At 45.6% G+C, this 19928-nt stretch overlaps 1 protein-coding gene across 1 annotated transcript in view; it reads left to right on the top strand.

Annotated features, from left to right (window-relative positions):
- The window catches only part of gmds (GDP-mannose 4,6-dehydratase), a 175685-nt gene that overhangs the window by 121377 nt on the left and 34380 nt on the right, over nt 1–19928 (top strand). The window lies entirely within an intron of this gene.

Here is a 19928-nt window from a genome sequence, read left to right as displayed (position 1 = left end):
TGATTTTACTGCAAATTCATGAGGTCAATTATGGCTACTAGGATAAGGAGATATGGAGGTAATGTGAGTCACCCTGGCGTCTGGCAGTCATTCAGCAAAGGTCTTCAGCGTCTAGTAGAAGATAAACACATCACTCGTAACTCAAAGTAACGTATTCAAATACGTTGTCACAAAACTGTCGTGGTAGGCTTGATTTATTGTTTCAGACCTGAGAACCGGTAAGATGATGTGATAACGCAACCGTTCCCTACCAAACCAACCCACCATTGTTTCCAGGCATTCAAAATGTATTCAAATTAAACACTCATTCACCCAGCCAACACACACACATGCATTTTCATTGGACTGCAAGATCTTTTTCATATATATTAAAAATATAATTTCCGATATCCAAATCTCAAGAGGAAATTCTTTATAGGGAGGAAGGAAGGAAGAATGTTTAAGACAAAGTTTCCTCCGCATAGTGATATTGCTGCTGCCGTGTGGAATCTTGGAGCAGTCAAATTTACCATCATAATCTGGAAATCTGTTCTGCTCATCTGCTCGCGATTCATTCAACCTTCCAACAACCAAATTAAGCTAAGCATTACAGTAGCGTTCCCTTTCCCTAAACTTTCATAGCGTTTTCCAGAGAGCAGGGAAAACACGTGCGGGAAAGGCAGCGTTGTAATCCATCACAATGCACACTGCAATCTCAACCTTTAGAAGAAATGTCAGCGCCCTACCGTACCTCCTTTCTTCCCTAGTGCCCAAAATAGCAGATCTACGAGCTCACAACGCGTAGCATTGCAAGCTTGTACATCGCCTATTTTCGGGATGGGCATCTGTCGTACGATGTAGTATATACCAGGCTATACGCTGTTGTCTTTCTCTTTTTCTCATCTCACTCCGCATCTCTCTCTGTCTGTGTTTTGGTCTGTCCACCGATACACATGGCCTTATCTCTGCTGTCAACCTGTCAGCTCTTCCTTCATAATCTGATCTGCTGGGTCTGTCCATCTGTCACCTCTAACCTCATTCCTGTCGTCCGTCCCTGTATCCCAGTGTGTTCCCACCGCTGCCACTGTGATGTCTTTAATATACCAGGGCAATGTGGTTATGATGATACGATAGGATTGATGAGAGGATGGCGCTTCGCCTACACAGCAGCTAGCAGTCCACCACAGGTTGAAAGCAGATAGCTGGTTGAAAATAAATGTCCACAGGAAATGGATTGAGCGAGCATGCGTTTCAGGAAGTCCTCTCTGTCTGTCTGTGTGTGTGTGTGTGTGTGTGTGTGTGTGTGTGTGTGTGTGTGTGTGTGTGTGTGTGTGTGTGTGTGTGTGTGTGTGTGTGTGTGTGTGTGTGTGTGTGTGTGTGTGTGTGTGTGTGTGTGTGTGTGTGTGTGTGTGTGTGTGTGTGTGTGCGTGTGTGTGTGCGTGCGCGTGTGCGTGCGCGTGTGCGGTTGCGTGCGGTTGCGTGTGTGTGTGATTCATGGCTCCTGCTGCGGTGGTCAGATAAGGCTAATGAACCTATGATCTCTCTAGAGGGACATAACAGGGATTTTTATCTGTTTTTCAAATTATGGCACTTTTTTTTTATGTTTTGCAAAAATGATGAAGGGGCACTTTCCCAGCCCTCCTCGTTCTCACAGGTCTCCATCCCTGTCTCTGTCTATATCCGATCAGTTAATCAGTGTTGTCTCAGTGTATGGAGATTAAACACAGCGTACTGCAGACAAACAAGGTGTGCAAGCTGAGCTGACAAATGTCCTTTGTTCTGGAAGCTGTTGCTCACAAATAGGACCCAGGGAGTTTGGCTCTGAGAAACAGACCACCTGGAGAACATATCAGTCCCATCTCTCAGTCACGTCACACTCTTTGACTCTCTGCCTGTACATTCCGGAGTGCTAATTTAAGTGTGTAAAGATGGACCCGTGATGATACATTTTTACACCAGCAGGGCCCTATTGACGATTAAAGGGCTTTTGGCGTTTGTCGGGCCCCTTTGCTGTGGAACTCACTGCCCGAGGACCTCAGGCAGGCAAACTCTGTGTCCTCATTCAAATATCTACCACACAGCTTTTTATAATAAACTGTTCATAATTGTATTTTTATTGTTGTTATGATGTAAACTTGCTTTTGAAAAGGTACTATATAAATAAGGTTATTATTACACTGCTTCAGGCTGACTTACACATAGACTAACTAATATCTGAGTGTTTAACTATAAGAGTGTAAAAACGGACCCGTGAGACACTCCCGATTTTGCTGTGTTCCCTTCTTTTTCTCTCTGCCTCTCTGACTTTTTCTTCATCTATCTCTGTCTCTGGCTGTCTCACACAGGTTCTTTTAGCGTTTCGCTAGGTCTGACACACACACACACACGCACGCACACACGCACGCACGCACACACACACACAGTCACACACACACACACACAGAGAGAGAGAGACCCCCCCTCTCTCTGTCTCTGGCTGTCTCACATAGGCTTTTTGCGTTTCTCTAGGTCTGTCACACACACAGACACCCCCTCCCCCTCTCTCCCTTTCTCTGACTCTATCTCTCTTGTTCAATACGCACAGAAAACACATGTGCGCTCGCCCAGGGAGACCACGACGGCTGCTCTCGACGCGTTTTGACTTTCATTCCCTCACGTCTGTTTCGGCGTGTTAGCGTCAGCTGATTGGGGCCATGCTCCCTCCCAGGCCGGCTAATCAATCCAAGATGTCATTGACTTTCCACGGCAGCCATGGCGGGGACTTGAGGGGGCCACAGGGGGCCCCCTGTGCCTTCATAAATACAGTAACAGCTTTCTTAAATATGTGACAAAATACTGTAAAATTTTACGGGCCGGGGGCCTCTGTCTGCACCCTGCTTTACTAGGGGGAAGGAGTCCACCTGCAGTGGAGGACGTACAGATATACTTAGTTGTAGGCCAGTGTCATGAAAATCTACAAGCTGACATCACTTCGAAATGTGACGCGTTGTGATCTTGTAGATCGGCTGTTGTAAATGTGCAACACGATGCGCAACAACGTATAAATCGGGCACGAGGCCATCCAAGTTCCATAAAAGCTCAAATTGAGCTGCTCTCGTCGCTTCAGTCAGCTCTGCGGCCCCACTGTGCTTTTACTATGCTTGCACACACATACACACACACGTTTCCGTCTCATATACACGCGCGCACACCTGCTCTTGATTGTCCAATTTGTAAGCGCTTTAGTAGCCGCTGGGGAGAAGAGGAACGGTAAACAAACTGATAGCATCTCACATGACATCACGGTGGTTGGAGCCATACACAGTAAAGTCCTCCGTGTCCATTTAACCCTGGAGGGTGTAGAAACTGTCCGTTTTTTACACACTTGGGGTTAAGTTGTCACGAGAACTTCACTGTGTAGGCTGGTCCACATCAGGGGAAATGCACACACACACACACACACACACACACACACACACACACACATATACATATGCACACGTGCACTCACTTAACGCATGCCCACGCTTATTGTCATGTACAAGCATACTGGCACACACATGCGTGCGCACACACAAAACAGAGGAGAAAAGCAGGCACGTTTCTGAGTGACAGACGTGAGTGTAGCAGAGTGTTTAAGTGCGATGCGTGTCAGAGCGGGTTATGGTGTAAACGGAGTCTACTTCTAGCAATGCCACCCTGGGTATCACGCCCCCCACCACCTCACCCGGGGTCAGGGGTCATTTGTCTCTGGGTTAGAGTTCGACCTGGACCCACTGCGGAAGTCTGCGAATGCAATTAAACAGGCCGATTGACAGCAGTGCCGTACTGTTCACTCCCCGCCCACCCTCGCTCTCTTACCCCCACTTCTGGTTTCTCACTTTAGGAAAAGGGGGGGGGGGGGGGTTCTCTCTCTTTCATTCTCACCCCTGCAGCATCGCTTAGCCATTTTCCGCTAAGCGGTCGATGTCCGTCCATTAAGGTTCCCATGGCGCGTTATCGCTGCCCGATATCGTGCGGAGACTAAAGAAGTACTTCAGCTCACATAGTTCAGCTTGTATGGATCTCCCAGCGTCAGGCATGCCTAGTCTGAAGCCAATCATGATACACTATCACTGATAACCAAGTATATTTTCAATACACCCCCCCCCCCCCCCCCCCATCCTGTGTATGTATGATATCTCTTCTTAACATACACACACAGACACAGTTCCATCACCTTTTGTCTGTGTTTTCCCCCAGGAAGTTGACTCTGTGATGGCACAGTGTACCGGGAATGCATGATTGCGACCAAAGGTCGCAGTTAACTATGGAATTGTGCATTTCCTGTCCATCAGTGTATCACTCAAAATCCCCATATATGGGAAGCCCATGTAAATGCGACCTTCTGTCGCAATTAAGCCCATATATGGAGATCCCTGATGTTATCAATATTATGTTCTCAACAGGCCCGAAAATTGAAGCCCAGCCCTACCTGGGCCCTCATCAAACCCTGTACACTGCCCCTGCTGTCCCTTCATATCTTCATACCTCCCCTTCTACCCTCGCCTACTATGTTTGTTTTTCTTTTTCTCCGTTCAAAGACGGAAAAATAAACGTGTGTGTGTGTGTGTGTGTGTGTGTGTGTGTGTGTGTGTGTGTGTGTGTGTGTGTGTGTGTGTGTGTGTGTGTGTGTGTGTGTGTGTGTGTGTGTGTGTGTGTGTGTGTGTGTGTGTGTGTGTGTGTGTGTGTGTGTGTGTGCGCGCGCACGCGCACATGCGGCAACATCCGGAGTGTTAATTTCATTCTTTGTCGTACATGTCGTATGTTTCACTATTTGCTTTGCCATGCCCATAATACGTCGAAAGGTTGAAAATGGTTAACTCTGAGAGTGTCAAAATGGACCCCTAAGGGTCTTTGATTGCCATGTCCTCTTGAGGATGAAAAGACTCTTCACTGGTGCTGTGTGTGTGTGTGTGTGTGTGTGTGTGTGTTCAGAGTTCAGAATAACAGAAAATCGTATTTTAAACAACCCCCCACATCCTCTTTCAACCCCATACTCGGACTATTCATAACTCAGCTAGGAGAGATTAGCATATCGCTACTATATTTAACTCTGGAGCCTGTGCCTTTGAGAGAGAGAGTGTGTGTGTACTGTATGTGTGTGTCTATTGTGCGTCCTATCCCCCCAAAAATGGTAACACACCCACATCGAATGAGAGGACTCCTTTGAGAAATGTGTTTCTCATGTTCTCATGGTGTAAAAATGACGCTATCGCCTGGCTCTGAAAAACAGCAGCTCTGTCCTCTTTACAAGGAGCAAGGACCCGTGTGTGTGCACGCGTGTGTGTGTGTGTGTGTGTGCGCGCACACGTGTGTGTGTGTGTGTGTGTGCGAATGTGTATGGTCAGCTCAGTTGGAGTGTATGTTTCAGTATTAAATAGTGAATGACAGTCTTTATAGGACCTCTTCCCCTCCCCTGCTGAAAACATGGAAAGATTGTTTACTGAAGACTAACTGTTCGTATGGCCAGAGGTCACCAGCAAGTTCAAGTGTGTGTGTGTGTGTGTGTGTGTGTGTGTGTGTGTGTGTGTGTGTGTGTGTGTGTGTGTGTGTGTGTGTGTGTGTGTGTGTGTGTGTGTGTGTGTGTGTGTGTGTGTGTGTGTGTGTGTGTGTGTTCACTTCCCTGTGTGCATAGCTATGTTTAGAAGTGCAAACACGCTTATATTAATATCAAGGGGATGGATGGGTGGGGGGGGGGGGGGGGGTACTGCGTTGATGGAATGTACATATTTTGAAGTCCATCGGGAGAGTGGGTTTTCATTTATGAACTTTTCGTGTCTTTTTTTACTCTGCGTCCGTCAATGTGAATATATGCCTATATATGACATGCAGTCGCACACTGTTAACGAAGGGCTCCTTATGTGTGGACTCTGGGGTGAATTCTTGTCAGATTTTAGTACTACAGTACCTCTTGTACTCTATTTAGGCTGTTTTAATGTTGTCATTGTTGTTTTTGAGGGGCGATGCATGGCTTTTGAAGCTTACAGTATGTCGTGTGGCAGTCAATAAGTCTATGGACTTATTAATGTTTTTTTAACGTACTAAATGACGACGTAAGACACCATGGGGCCCATATAAATACAGTGGGCTTCACACGAGTGTGATTTATTTTTTACAGCATAGAGAGAAGACATTGAGTGAGGGCAGGGTGGGACACACACACACAACACAAGTCTTGTGGGATCACACGGTCGACACGATATACAGATATTTTCCCACTACGCCCCTTATGTACTTGGATCAAATGTAATCAACATTGATTGATTGATTGATTGAAATATGTATTAACGGTTTGCAGAATTACAGTACATTTTCAGTACATTTCAAGCACAAACTCAAAATACAAAGACTGTTAACTGTGAGTGGACAACCCAATTAAGCATTACACTTGTTTACAAGAGGGTCCACCTTGTTCAATTCATCAAAAACAGACAATGTATGTCTGACTGTGTCTTAGAATGTGCACCGTAACATCTCTTCCGGGTCCAGCTGCGTCCCTTCTTCCTGTGTAGTGGACCGGATGTATACCCATCACTATGTGTGACCCCTGTCTCTCAAACTCTATGACGTGTGATGTGTCTGTGACTGAGTGACCGTCATATCACTGAGAATGTCTTCCGAAAGCCTTGCCAACCACAGCTGTCCGCTGTGTCCCGGCAGAACATGGTTACAGTGACCCTAAAGCAGACTACCCAGGGTTGTGGTCACCTCTGCGTCATCTTCCCAACCGTGTTACACTGTGTGTGTGTGTGTGTGTGTGTGTGTGTGTGTGTGTGTGTGTGTGTGTGTGTGTGTGTGTGTGTGTGTGTGTGTGTGTGTGTGTGTGTGTGTGTGTGTGTGTGTGTGTGTGTGTGTGTGTGTGTGTGTGCGTGCGTGCGTGCGTGCGCGCGCGCGCGCGCGCACATGCGCTTGGAGTGAGGTCAGTGCATATAAATATAGCCTCGTCTGTCTTCGACTGACGTCCAGACAGTCTGCGTCTGACAAGGGGAAAAATGCCGCAGTCTCCGACTTTTTTGGTCAAAACACAACGGGATAGAGCAGAAGACAGACGGAGGCAGGGGGAGAGGAGAAGCGGGTGGGAGGGAGAGTAATAGTTTCAGCCATCTCTAAAAATAGGGGTCCCAGTCCTGTAAAAGAAAGTTGTCCTGCTAAAAATCACAGCTCCGTAGCAGCATTTAGATGATGTGTGCTCCCTGAGGTGGAGCCTGGGAAAGCTGTGCGCGTGTGTGTGAGCGTGCGACATGCGTGCGTGCGTGCGTGCGTGCATGCGTTGGAGCGTGCGTGTGTGCGTGCGTGCGTGCGTGTGTGTGCGTGCGTGCACGTTGGAGTGAGAGAGAACATGATATACTTTGTCTCAGGGCAGGGCGTAAACCAACTGGCCTGTGCTTGTCCTGGCCCAATAGAGCCTGGTCTGGTCTAGTCCAGTTTGGCCTAGTCTGCTCTGTAACTCCGCCAGATCTAGCTCATCACCAACACACTGACTCACTATCTGGCTTCGGATAGACAGTGATTAAATGAGATTACACATGTTTTGACTGAGAAAATACATTGAATACAGTCAATTTTGTACTTGCACTGGAATACAAAACAAATTTAGATATACACTGTAAATTGACAGATTGACCGTCACACTTTTGCTGGGGCCGGAGGTGCTTCAAACTCTGAAAGACAGCAAATAAAGAGGAAGAATACTCCTTTTTCTTGAGGTAGAGATGGTGGCAGAGACGGGCCTGAGTGAATTCACAGACACTGCGTGTGCATGGAACAGCGATTGGAAATTACAACCCACTCTGAGAATAGAACCCTCACCAGTTAGGAACTTTTGGAATGTCAGCATACCAGTATCCATTTTAGTGGACTTGCTCACTGTGCCCTGTTAACCCAATATCTGGTTCCACTGGCTGACTGTATAGCTAAGGGCGGAGGCATGGTTGTACTGAGCAGAGATTTGATTGATTGGCCAACATGCTATTTTAGCCAGGCGGGTTGTCTGTTCTGGTGCTATAATGGGTGACAGCTAGGACTTTGCTAGCTAACTGGATGGACTATTTGAATAAACACGAGCTGAGAATGATGTGGTCTTTGCTATGCTGCTGCTCTGTTCTGGGCTATTAGGAGCAGGCTATGTCAGCGCTAATCCCCAATAACATCCCTAAACCGCTTCAAACCAATTCCATTTTTATGTGGTGATGAACACCGGACTTAATGGTGTCATTTAATATAATGACAACGTGATTACGGTTGTTTATTGTCGATTGCAATCCCAGCAACCACAAACACCTCGTTTTGCTGCTGCTGTTCATGTCTGTGTCACTATGTGCTCAATGCTTACTGTCATGAAGCACATTGTTAGGCATGTGGTAGTCCAACAGGATTATGCATATATAATACATGTTGTACATAACAATAGATTATATATTTATAGATACAATGTGATGATAGTGTGATGCCATACATTTATGTTGTCAAATGCATATAATGATGTAAAAAAAAATATATATATTTTGTATCTATAATTGAAATTGAAATATTCATAATTTAAAAATTATAACTTAAAAACCTGGAAGTTGGAAATCTGGATTTTATAATGTCTAATGTTGAGCACTCGATCAATAAAGTTATTTGTTTTCTGTTGACATTTATTTGGTGTCTAAGTCTTTAGATTAGAAGAAAACTTGGGTAAAAGTGAAAATTATCCTTTTGTCGGGTTATTTTTCCCTTCAATTCGACACAGACATCAATGACGTATGAGAGCCCACCCTGCCACTACCCCACCCGTTTCCCCGTTACTCCACCCCTCTGTCCACCCATCCAACAGTCTCTCCCTTCCTCCTTCCCTCCACTCCTCGACCATCCCTCTCTCTGCAGCTCCATTCACCAACCCACACCAATTACCACCACACACACATCCATCCCACACAGCCGGGGAATGGCTGTTGAGGTCTGCATCATCTTGTGTCATCAGTTGTGATGACATATTTAACCACCCTTTTTCCCTAAAGATAAATGAGTTTGTAGATCTGATGTTTTTGCTGAATATTTGAGTCTACTGTATTTCCATCCATTATTGGACTATTATGACACGTTAGAAAAGCAACCAAATTATCAACATTCCCACACTCCTCCTTTTGAGCTGCATAGTGTTTATATTTGGGATCAATTGTAAAAGATTGCGGAATTGATACATCCATTACATACGCTTTTCTGTTCCTCTGGTAAATTAATCATGAAAATCCACAACAATGATTCTTCGGTCTCTCTATCTGTTGTCTAGTTAGCCTTGTCAAGCTGTTTGAAAGGTTTTTCAAACAGTTTTTAGTTATTGCATTGGCACGGCTGGACTGGTCCTGTGATATCTTGTTTGGCTGTTCAGGGCGGGCGGGGAGGGTGGGGAGTGGGGGGCGTTACATATCACTGACATCTCTGACGTGGTGGTTTGCATATTGATCGTTGACAAACAGGCACGTGTGCGTACAAACGTATGCATTCTTGTATGCATGCATATTTATACGTGTGTGTGTGTGTGTGCATTTCTCTTAGTGATTTACAAGCGTGTGCGTGTCTGTGTGTGCACGTGTGTTACGCATGAGAACCTTAACGCACAAAGAACAAAAGGATCTTTTGAGCACAGAGGAAGCTGTCAGACATGTCCTCTCCTCTCTAATCCTCTGTTTTGGGATTATCCTTCTGTTATGGAATGCTATATCTCACTGTCTGACACACACACACACACACACCGCACACACACCACACATCATAATAATCATGCATTGTCGCTGGTAACTTCGCTCTATTTATTTAACCATTTGCCAACCGCAGCCACCTGCTACATGACATTGAGATAACGGCATCGAATGACGTTCATAGTCGCTCAGTGATGGTGCAACCAAACTTTGGTATTGTCCAGCCTACCCCTCCTTCCTTATTTACCAAGTCATAGGTTAATAGCTTAATTGCCTGGTAGTCTTGGAGGTTAAGTCAGAACTTACAGTAATGGATGATGAAGAGGAAGATATATTTTTTTTTTAGGTAGAGTAGAGATGGTGGAAAAGTAAATTCACAGACATTTTATCAATATCAGAAACTGTTCATTGACGATTTTCCGTATGAAAATTGACAACATAAAATTAAAGTGATTAACGCTATATAATTGACTCATAGAAGACTTTCATATAGTGCATTACAGAGCACACAGTAGCAGTGTTTCCCAGTAGCCATGAGACGCTATATGGTTCACTACTGTGCAGCTCAAAAGAATAAAAGTCCACACAACAGCTTTGCTCCTCAGTGTTTAGTTTACTTTAATACACAGAAATCCTGGTCCAACGTTTCGGCCACAGTTGGCCTTCATACAGCTCCTTGGGATTAGCCTTTGTAATGTTTGTTTTTGTTTGTTTGATTTTTGGAAGGCAGTTAACATACCAACACACATTTATCCAGGTTTTCTCTTTCTTTATGGGAAAAGGAGATGTAGTCCGCACACTGTTTAGCAGCTCCCAAGGTAAATTTATTTAAGTTTAGGATGACAACGTTTCGACCCCAAATGGGTCTTCATACCTGACGAAGACCCATTTGGGGTCGAAACGTTGTCATCCTAAACAGTGTGCGGACTACATCTCCTTTTCCTGGACGTATCTTTTTGTTCAGCACCATACATGTTTTTTTAGAGATGTGCGTACTTTCTTTTGGATTCTATTTCTCTTTCCTTATACCTACAACCCTCAAGTCACCTCAGACAATTATGGCTGCTCCAATGCTCCAATACAAGCTGAGCACTGCTGAAGTAAACATACAAAAAAGCAGCACCTCAAATCATGTCCTTATCAGGTTCAAAACTTCCGACTGTTAAAAAAGACTAGAGCAAAGTTTCACTCTTATCTACGTACAAAGAAGAATGCCTGGGCCATGTTATTAGAGCTAATAGGGTGCTTCTTAATGGAGGCATGTGTGTTGGAGGACATGTAGGAAGGAAGTAAACCCCTCTAACCTTGTCTAACCTTGTGATGCGATAAAGACTGTGGCTATACGATTAAAAACTAAAATACATTCTGATGAATATGAGGTTTAATATAGTCGTTGCATTATGTAAACAACAGTGTGACTCTCCACAGCAGTAGTAGGAGCCGATATGGCCTGGCCCTGGTATGGGTCCAGGTCGTACTGCATGTGGACTGTGGAGCTGTAATTTCAATACTATTTGCCTAATCTCGGTACAAGATGGCTGTGGATGATTGCGGGCGTATCCGGGAAGCAGTGGCCATGATGGATGTGGGTCCCAACAGTCCAGCTGATAACGGCCTCAGTATGACGTACATGATCTACACCATGCCCGTAGCACCAGTGTGACGTCGCACAGTGGTGTGTGCCTGTGTGTGTGTGTGTGTGTGTGTTCATGTTCCCTTGCAAGTGTGTGCATGTCTATGCGTGTCATGTGCAAATGTGTATGCATGTTTGTGAGTGCTTCAGCATGCATGATCACTTGCAAGCGTGCCAGTGAATGATGTTTGCATGCAGTTGTCCATACACGTGCGTGCGTGCGTGCGTGCGTGCGTGCGTGTTAATGTGCGAGTGTGCGTGTACGTGTTTGTGTGCGTGTTTGGTGAAATCACACGTCTCAGTGCGAGTCATTAATCTCATTATCAGTGGTATGAGGTGGGGCTGGCAGACCAGCGCTACATCTGCTACTATTCAAGACATCGTCTGGACCACGCCAAATAAGAACACACTTCTCGTCTTATTTTTCAGCCTTTTGACATTCTTGCCTCGCAGCTGTACAAGCACGTTGCGGAATCGAACTGAGAGCTAGAAGGAACGGTATGGGAAGGTCAGGCCCTGTCTGAAGGCAGCCGTGAAGTGACAGCCTGACAGGCTTGTCGCTTCTCCCAAAACCGCTCTGCAGAATCACACAGTAAAAATCCAGAATATTCTGCGCAGCCAAACAGGAACCTGTGAGTGTACTGTGATTTATCCTTGATTTACACAACTCGGTTGCGTGGTGTTGTGCAACTGAAATTTGGTCACCTTCGCAGTTACATACCTGTATGAGTCCATTTGGTTCCTGTCATTCATTAATGCTGGGGAGCCCTTGGAATCTCCTCAACTACTCCTGGTGGTTCCTGGTGGACCCCACATTCAAGTCTTTTGCCCATGAGTTCTTATGTCCACTTTAATGCTCTTTGTATTTAGAAAGTTTTTAGGCCTGCATGTTTTCGCTGTGTGTTGTATACCGTTGAACCCTTGTGTGCCTGTGTATTTCAAAGTACAATACAGCCGTGTGTGTGTGTGTGTGTGTGTGTGTGTGTGTGTGTGTGTGTGTGTGTGTGTGTGTGTGTGTGTGTGTGTGTGTGTGTGTGTGTGTGTGTGTGTGTGTGTGTGTGTGTGTGTGTGTGTGTGTGTGTGTGTGTGTGTGTGTGTGTGTGTGTGTGTGTGTGTGGTTAATGGTGTTAGCAGGCTGTGATTGAGGCTGATGGCTCTGGCCATAATAGCAGCTCCATTAAGTGTTTACTGTGAGCCATTACACATGTCAGCCATGGTCAGACAGGCAGAGACGGAGGAGAGAGTAACAACCTGGAAGACTAGGAGGGGGCAGCAGTGTTAATGTGTATGTGGTGGTTATTTTGGGCTATGGCTGGATGCATACAGGACATCATGGTTTGGTGGTGTCCAAGGTGTTTTTATGGAGAATGTAGCTTTATCAGATGTAGACGGTATGTGACTCCCCTCCAACTGTATATCATTTCCCCATTTTCAACAGTTTTTGAGTGGTGTAAACCACTCCTACGACTGGCTTTGTTAGTTTACGTGTCTGTCTGTCTGTCTGTCTGTTCGTACCAAAAAATGAGCATGGTTGCTACGGTCACTCAGTTCACACGGGTGTGATTTCATTACGTCAGACATTACGTCGGACCACAGCTGATCAGGCTATATAAGACCTTACACCACTCAGTTCACACGGTGTGATTTCTTTACTATATTTTGACATTTGCTTTGGCAATGTAAACATATGTTTTCTCATGCCAATAAAGCTCCTTTGAATTGAAATTGAATTGAAAGGATGGGAGAGAACATGTGAATTGGTTTACAACAGTGACATTTTAGTATGCTCAGGGATATATAGGTCCTAGGATAATATTTATTTTTAATTCGCTCTGAAAAAAACATTTTATAATCTTTTGTTACCAGACATCACAATAGTTTTCCACCCTAATAGTTAGGGTGGTGCAGGCATAAAGTACCTCCCCACCGTCGTGGAGACTTCAATGCCACTGGTTTGCATGGCCGGGTTCGTTGCAGGGCGCCTGTTTAGCAGGGAGTGAAACTCCTCACTGTGAGTTAGTGTCCAAGTGTCCAGCATGACATTGAACTCCAAACCTTGCATGGTTCCGTCCACCACCGTTGGTGTGTGAATATGTGTGTGAAAGGTTGAATATAATGCACTACACAAGCGCTTTGGATAAAGGTGCTACTAATCCACCATTTAGCATTCAAGTGAAAAGAAGCGGCTGGCAACTAAATGTGTATTGGAGGAGGCGTGATTGTCTACACCTTCCCCAGACCAACACTAGGGGTTGACACTACTCCCTTGAGATTAGGACCATTCATTCTGCACACGGACGGGGGCTTCCTCACATATCACAAGTGACATATTTTAGTTTAAATACATTTTCTCTGCGGGAGTATTTGATTGCAGCATGTAGGAGGTCTGGTTCTCTGGGACTGAGTGGGGACGGGTCAGCGAATGGCCATGAGAACAGGAAAAGGTACACTCTGAGTGTGAAGGACTCAACCTCTGAGCTGTTTATCAGATAGCAAATGAACCAGAGAGAGACAGGGGGAGGGAGGGGGGGGGGAGCATTGGAGAGGAGAGGGGAAAAGAAAAATGGTGGATCGAGCAGATTGAGGGAAAGAAGGAAGTGGTAGAGAACTGGAGAGAGAGGGGGAAGGGGGTGGAAAGAAAGAATTGGGGAAAGAGGCAAAAAAGAGGAGAAAGATGGAAACCTATAGTACACCTATAGGCTGAACCTAGCTCTGTCCATAGCTCTAATGCGTTTCATTTATTTAGAGCTATGTTACTCTCAACTTCCGCCGCTCGCATGAATGCAGACCAGCCTCTCCTCTTTAGCGTAAATAAAAAGAACGTTTTTGCTACTCACCAAAACAAAGGCGAGTTGTGTCATTAGAAAGCCTACTTTCCTTAGTGGACGCACTCCGAGCCCCCCACCACACGTATAAACTGTACTTTTTGTCCAGAAAGGATTTTTTTTTCACTGGAGGAAAAATATTCTCTATGAGGCAATTCTCTGGGCAATATCGGTAGAGGGCGCAGCTGAGTAACTAAAAGTATTTTTTTTCCGGTGGAAACAAAATCCCCTTTTGGCCAAAAAGTACAGTTTATACGTGTGGTGGGGGGCTCAGAGTGCGTCCACTAAGGAAAGTAGGCTTTCTAATCACACAACTCGCCTTTGTTTTGGTGAGTAGCAAAAACGTTCTTTTTATTTACGCTAAAGAGGAGAGGCTGGTCTGCATTCATGCGAGCGACGGAAGTTGAGAGTAACATAGCTCTAAATGCAACGCATTAGAGCTATGGACCAGAGCTAGGCTGAACTGCTTGGTGTTTATCGATGAGCAGCTGTCGGAACACACACACACACACACACACACACACACGTGTTCTCACATGGTTCCGTTCAGCCTCACTTGCCTCCACGGCGAGCAGAAAAGCGCACACGGCGTTATTTATTACATTACTTGGTTGAAAAATCAGCAGAGGCCATATCACTCAGCTGCTGTGATAAACATTTTCTCTGGCTTCGAGGGCAGCGGAGCGGGCTCTTTTTCCCCACGACTCCCATCATCGCCGCCGTCCACTTCACTACATAATCCACATTCATCAGAGGGGTGTAAGAGAACCGGGCAGCTTCATTACCAGTCCAAATAATCGGCCGGTCAGACGATCAAAACAGTATTACGGTGTAGATGTCACGCGTGTTTGGTATTTCACTCTTTCCGGTGATAATTAGTTCCTGGACCCATGAGCCAGCGGAGCTGACTGGGCCAGTCAAGGCAGTGTACAGTACGTGAATTCATTTTTTATTTCAGTCATCGGCCTGGCTCTTGTGCAAGCAAGCTGTTCATCTGTCTTGAACATGTTTCCATTTCCCTGCGCTCAAATGCTGAATTACTCGAGTTATCCATGAAAAGTAATTAGTCTCATTCTTTGTCATTTCTACTCCATCTAGTCTCCCTGTGACTAATGACATGTTCTGTATTTGCTTCCTCTTAAACTTTGTGTTGACAGAGAAAGAGAGACATTTGCTTTGTGAGTTTAGTTTAGTTAATTTTCCATCAACCACACAAGCATAGAATGGGGAGACAAGTGAAACACTACCTCTGGTTGCACGGGACTTTGTTTTGAAACATGAATATGTGACTATTGGTTTGTTCCGCTGTCAGTCAAACACACGGGCTGTCACCATTGGCTGATGGCACAGTGTGAGAATCTGGTTTGTCCATTAGGGGTCAAAGGGTGGGAGGTCAGGTGACGGGCTCAGGGGAGAGATTGACACAGACCACTCAGGTGACCCCAGACCATTCCCACATAGAGCAGCGTACACTCCCCAGGGAGGAGCATTCCATCACTGTGTGTGTGTGTGTGTGTGTGTGTGTGTGTGTGTGTGTGTGTGTGTGTGTGTGTGTGTGTGTGTGTGTGTGTGTGTGTGTGTGTGTGTGTGTGTGTGTGTGTGTGTGTGTGTGTGTGTGTGTGTGTGTGTGTGTGTGTGTGTGTGTGTGTGTGTGTGTGCGTGCGTGCGCCACGCATAGGTGTATTTATTATATGTGTATTTATTACGAATACAATAGAATTGTCAGTATGTGATATAATACTGTATATTATAATAATATAGTGATATTATTTCTAATATCACTATATTTTTATATTTTACCGATATTGGATAAATAGTTTTTCTTTATGCGTGTGTATTTGTGTGCGCGCACACATGGGTGTGTGTGTGTGTGTCACTCAGTCTGAGTAGTACAGCAGAAGCAGCGCAGATAAAATGAGCACACAGCGCTACGGCCAACCGCCACGCTGTCCAACTGTACCGCATAAAACCTGCTGATGTGGCTGGACACACACACAGACTCAAACCCCACACACAGTCTTGTCTCGCACACATCCAAGTATAGCACATAAAACGTGCTGATGTGCTGCTGGGGAAGCGAGGCGAGCAGCAGCAGGAGTCTTTAAGCCACCTCAGTAGGAGACAGAGAGCAGAGCACAGTCCAGCCAAGCTGCAGACCTCACCACCGTCCTCCTGTGTCCTGTCTGGTTTATAGCTCCGCTCCACGTGTGTGCGCGTGCGTGTGCGTGACCTGTGATAGCACTCATGTTGATATGTCTGCGTACTGCGTACTGAAAATATGTTTGTACACACTGCAAAATCCTGAGTGTTCATTTAATCACTTCAATGCTATATGCCCAGGACCAGAGTCCCCCAGGAGTCTATACTATACTCCCCCCCTCTACACTAAATATGTGCTGAGCATGTCGATCTGCAATTTTTGCCAAATGTTTGCCCCCAGGTCTTGGGTCGGCCCCTTTTACGTTTACTATATGGTGTCCAGTAGCCAAGTAGACATGAGGCGTTTGTTTTAGGTGTCCAGTGAAGGGCAGTTTGGGTGATGTTGTCCTGCTCTCTTCAGACAGGCCCAATCCATTCCCTTCTCTTAATGATGGTGTCTTGTTTACACAGGCTGAGTAGAGTCTGTTGGATATGGTTTGATGCCAGGATATTCTCTGTATTCTCTGTAGGCTTTTTGTGTGGAAGGTTGACAGTGTGCTGAGATCATTTTCTGTCATTCTCCATCACTGAGCCATATAGCAGTACTTTTTTTTGTCCGGAACGGAAGGGGGGGCGGGGGGCTTACAGAGTAAAAGCGGCCATAATATGGCCGCTTTTAAGATATTATCTTCCCGGCACCCCGAGCTTCTATTTTGAAAGAAATCTCGGGGCTGATTGTGTTAAGACCCGATTCAATAATTGTCTTCTACATCAGTTTTCGATGTTGTATGATTGTATGATGTATGATGTATTTATTTGCGGACCCCCATATTAAAATATGCTGCTGTTCAAAAATGTTTTGCATTTTTTTGCATTTTGCAAGTTAAAATAACTTTTTTGGGGGGGTTATCAGTGAACAGTCACTGGTCTCTGAAAGTATACAAAAAATGGCTACCGGTCCATTTGGCTCCATTTGTACATTTTGAGTTACAGACCCATAAGGGTCCATTTGGTTCCTAACTATCAATCATTTAGACCCCACATTGAGAACCAGTTGTCTAGAATGTGTGTTCCAGACAACATAAGTGTGTACTATGCACAGTCAGTGGTGTCAGTTGGCTCTCCAAGTACCACCATTATGACTGATCAAATTAAAATACAGTAGCAGTAATAGTATAGTAGCAGTAGTAGTAACCTAACCTATGCCATCCTATTCAGCTATGCACCACAATTTGTAATTGCGACCGAAGGTCGCAGTTAACTATGGAAGCGTGCATTTCCTGTCAGTGTGTGTGTTGGTTGGTTGGCCGGGATGAGAGAGCACGTGACATCACTTGACATCATCAGGGATGGAGCACTACATCTGACCTAAAACCTCAAACCCTTAGATCTCCATATATGGAGCTAACCTGTTCTGACATTCCATGTTGATCCTTCCACATCCATCCTTCCTCTTCTAGGTCTCACTTTTGACTGATACCTGTCCATTCAAACTCTAGACGGGCCTGCTCCAAAGTTATTAGTGCAGCCGCGTCCGGCAGCCGGCGAAAACGAGAGTTATTAGGCCCGAAAATGAAGATCTTACCCCCCATGCCAAAGCGCCAGCCTTCGCCCAGCAGTCTGCTGTCACCCAGGCGGATACGTGCACGCGACCTCGCCCTTTAGGGCTAGGTCGCTTCTCGCCCTCAGGCGTCTTACTAGCCTCGGAAACCCAGACGTTTTTATTTCCAGGGAGAAAAAAAAAGTCTGGGTCTTAGTCCACTTCAATTCGGCATAGAGTAGTGCAAACATCACTCACTCTCTGCTGATTTTTGATCGTCTGCACCTTTGTTAAATTGACACACGCACACATGTACACACACTCCTCTCTCTCTCTGTCGCTCTAAGTAATTAGTCTCATGTCGCGCAGCTGCGCATAGTTTCTCCCGGCAGATCCGCCGGGAGCTGCCTATGCCATAAAAAGCATAGGTGAGTTCCAGGCTAGCGTCTTACTGGTAATATAATAATATATAAAAATATAAAATAAAAATAAGTTAAAAAATAAAAAGAATATAATATATATATATATATATATATAAAGAATATATTTTTTTCAAATTCGCCAGCCAACGTCATGCTGTACAAAATGGTAACAATAAAACTGGCACTTTAACTCCAGAGGGGGCCTCAAGTACCACCGGTGGTACACGTACCACATGTTGAGAACCACTGTTTTAAAGGGATCACAAACTGTCAAGCACCACTGTATGTGGGCGGGCTGCTGTGCTGTTGGTCTGTGCAAACACATGCACATGCATGTAAGTGCATCTACATCCCACGATTTCTACTGACTGTGTCCATGTGTACAATATGCATGACTATTGCCTATATACTAATGTGTTTGCACGAATACACATCGTCTGACTTTCTACATGCACGTGTGCCAGCGTGTGTGTATCTGTATACGCGTATCTGTATCTCAGTGGCCGCGCGCGTCCTCGTGCATGTGTGAACACGTGCGTGTGCCTGCGTGCCTCTCCTGACCCCGCTGGTGGCCCTTCTAATCACGTTGGACGTGCGAGGGGTCACCGGCGCTGACCTTCTGGCTCCAGTTCACCATAAATATTATGGGACCATGCATAGACGCTCTGCCTGGCTGTTTAATATAGTGTCTCTCTCTGTTCAAGGCCCAGGACTATCAGCTTTCACTGGGGTAGAGACTTGGAGTGGAATAATACAGCCTGGACCTCATAGTTGCAAATAGACATGGGATTCTAATGCTGCGTAGCCACTAGTAGATTCAAAAGATACAAAGATGCAAAACTACAGAGCGTATTTGTATCTTTTGTAGCTGAAGTTTAAACCTGCTCTTTCTGTAGCTTTGTAGCTCTTGTAGCTTTTGTAGCAGCTACAAACGTGGGATGTATCTTTGTATCTTCATGTCGCTGGCTTCCATTGAAAATGAATGGTAGACTGTATGTTTGCATCTGCCCGTGTGAACGCAGCATAAGGCCTGATGTGTCACGTTGTGAGCTATAAATCGAGCGCAAGAGCGCGTCACGAGTAGAGATGATGTGCATAATGTCTCCACAGCACTATCATCTGCTCAGTGCTCAACTATGTCTTTTATTCTGCATGTGTCTGCATTTAGTACTGGTACTGTAGTGTGTGTGTTTTGTTTTTCTGTGTGCCAGCAGCAACGCACGAGGCCTATGGGAGTGCTCCGTCCTCCTTTCCCACGGTACGCCTCCCATGAGGCCTTGCGGTGACGTCAGGACAGAGGTACAGGCGGACGCCCCGCTCAGAGGTCGCAGGTTCACTTCCTGTCTGTCAGGATCCAGTTGTTGGGCTCCCGTCCAAATCAGAGCGCCGTTATGATCCCTCAGTGATCTAAACCGTTATGATCCCTCAGTGACCTAAACCAGACAAACACTTTCATGTCGAGGACCCCCAATTAATATATATATATTCACCACGGAACCCTATATGTTGTGACAGGGACCACCCTTTAAGAGAAGATTTGTGTTGAGAAATGTTAAAAATTATTCAAAAGTGTTAAAACAAGGTCCTCAACCATCTGGGCACCTAGGCTGCCAACCCAGCCGGAACAGCGTGCCGTGAGTTCGACTCCCGGTCTTTGCCGGGTGTCACTCGCCGTCTCTCTTTCCC

This window comes from Electrona antarctica, assembly GCF_951216825.1.
Source record: "Electrona antarctica genome assembly, chromosome: 7".
In the NCBI taxonomy this organism is placed as follows: Eukaryota; Metazoa; Chordata; class Actinopteri; order Myctophiformes; family Myctophidae; genus Electrona; species Electrona antarctica.
This window is presented reverse-complemented; position numbering and strand designations above follow the sequence as displayed.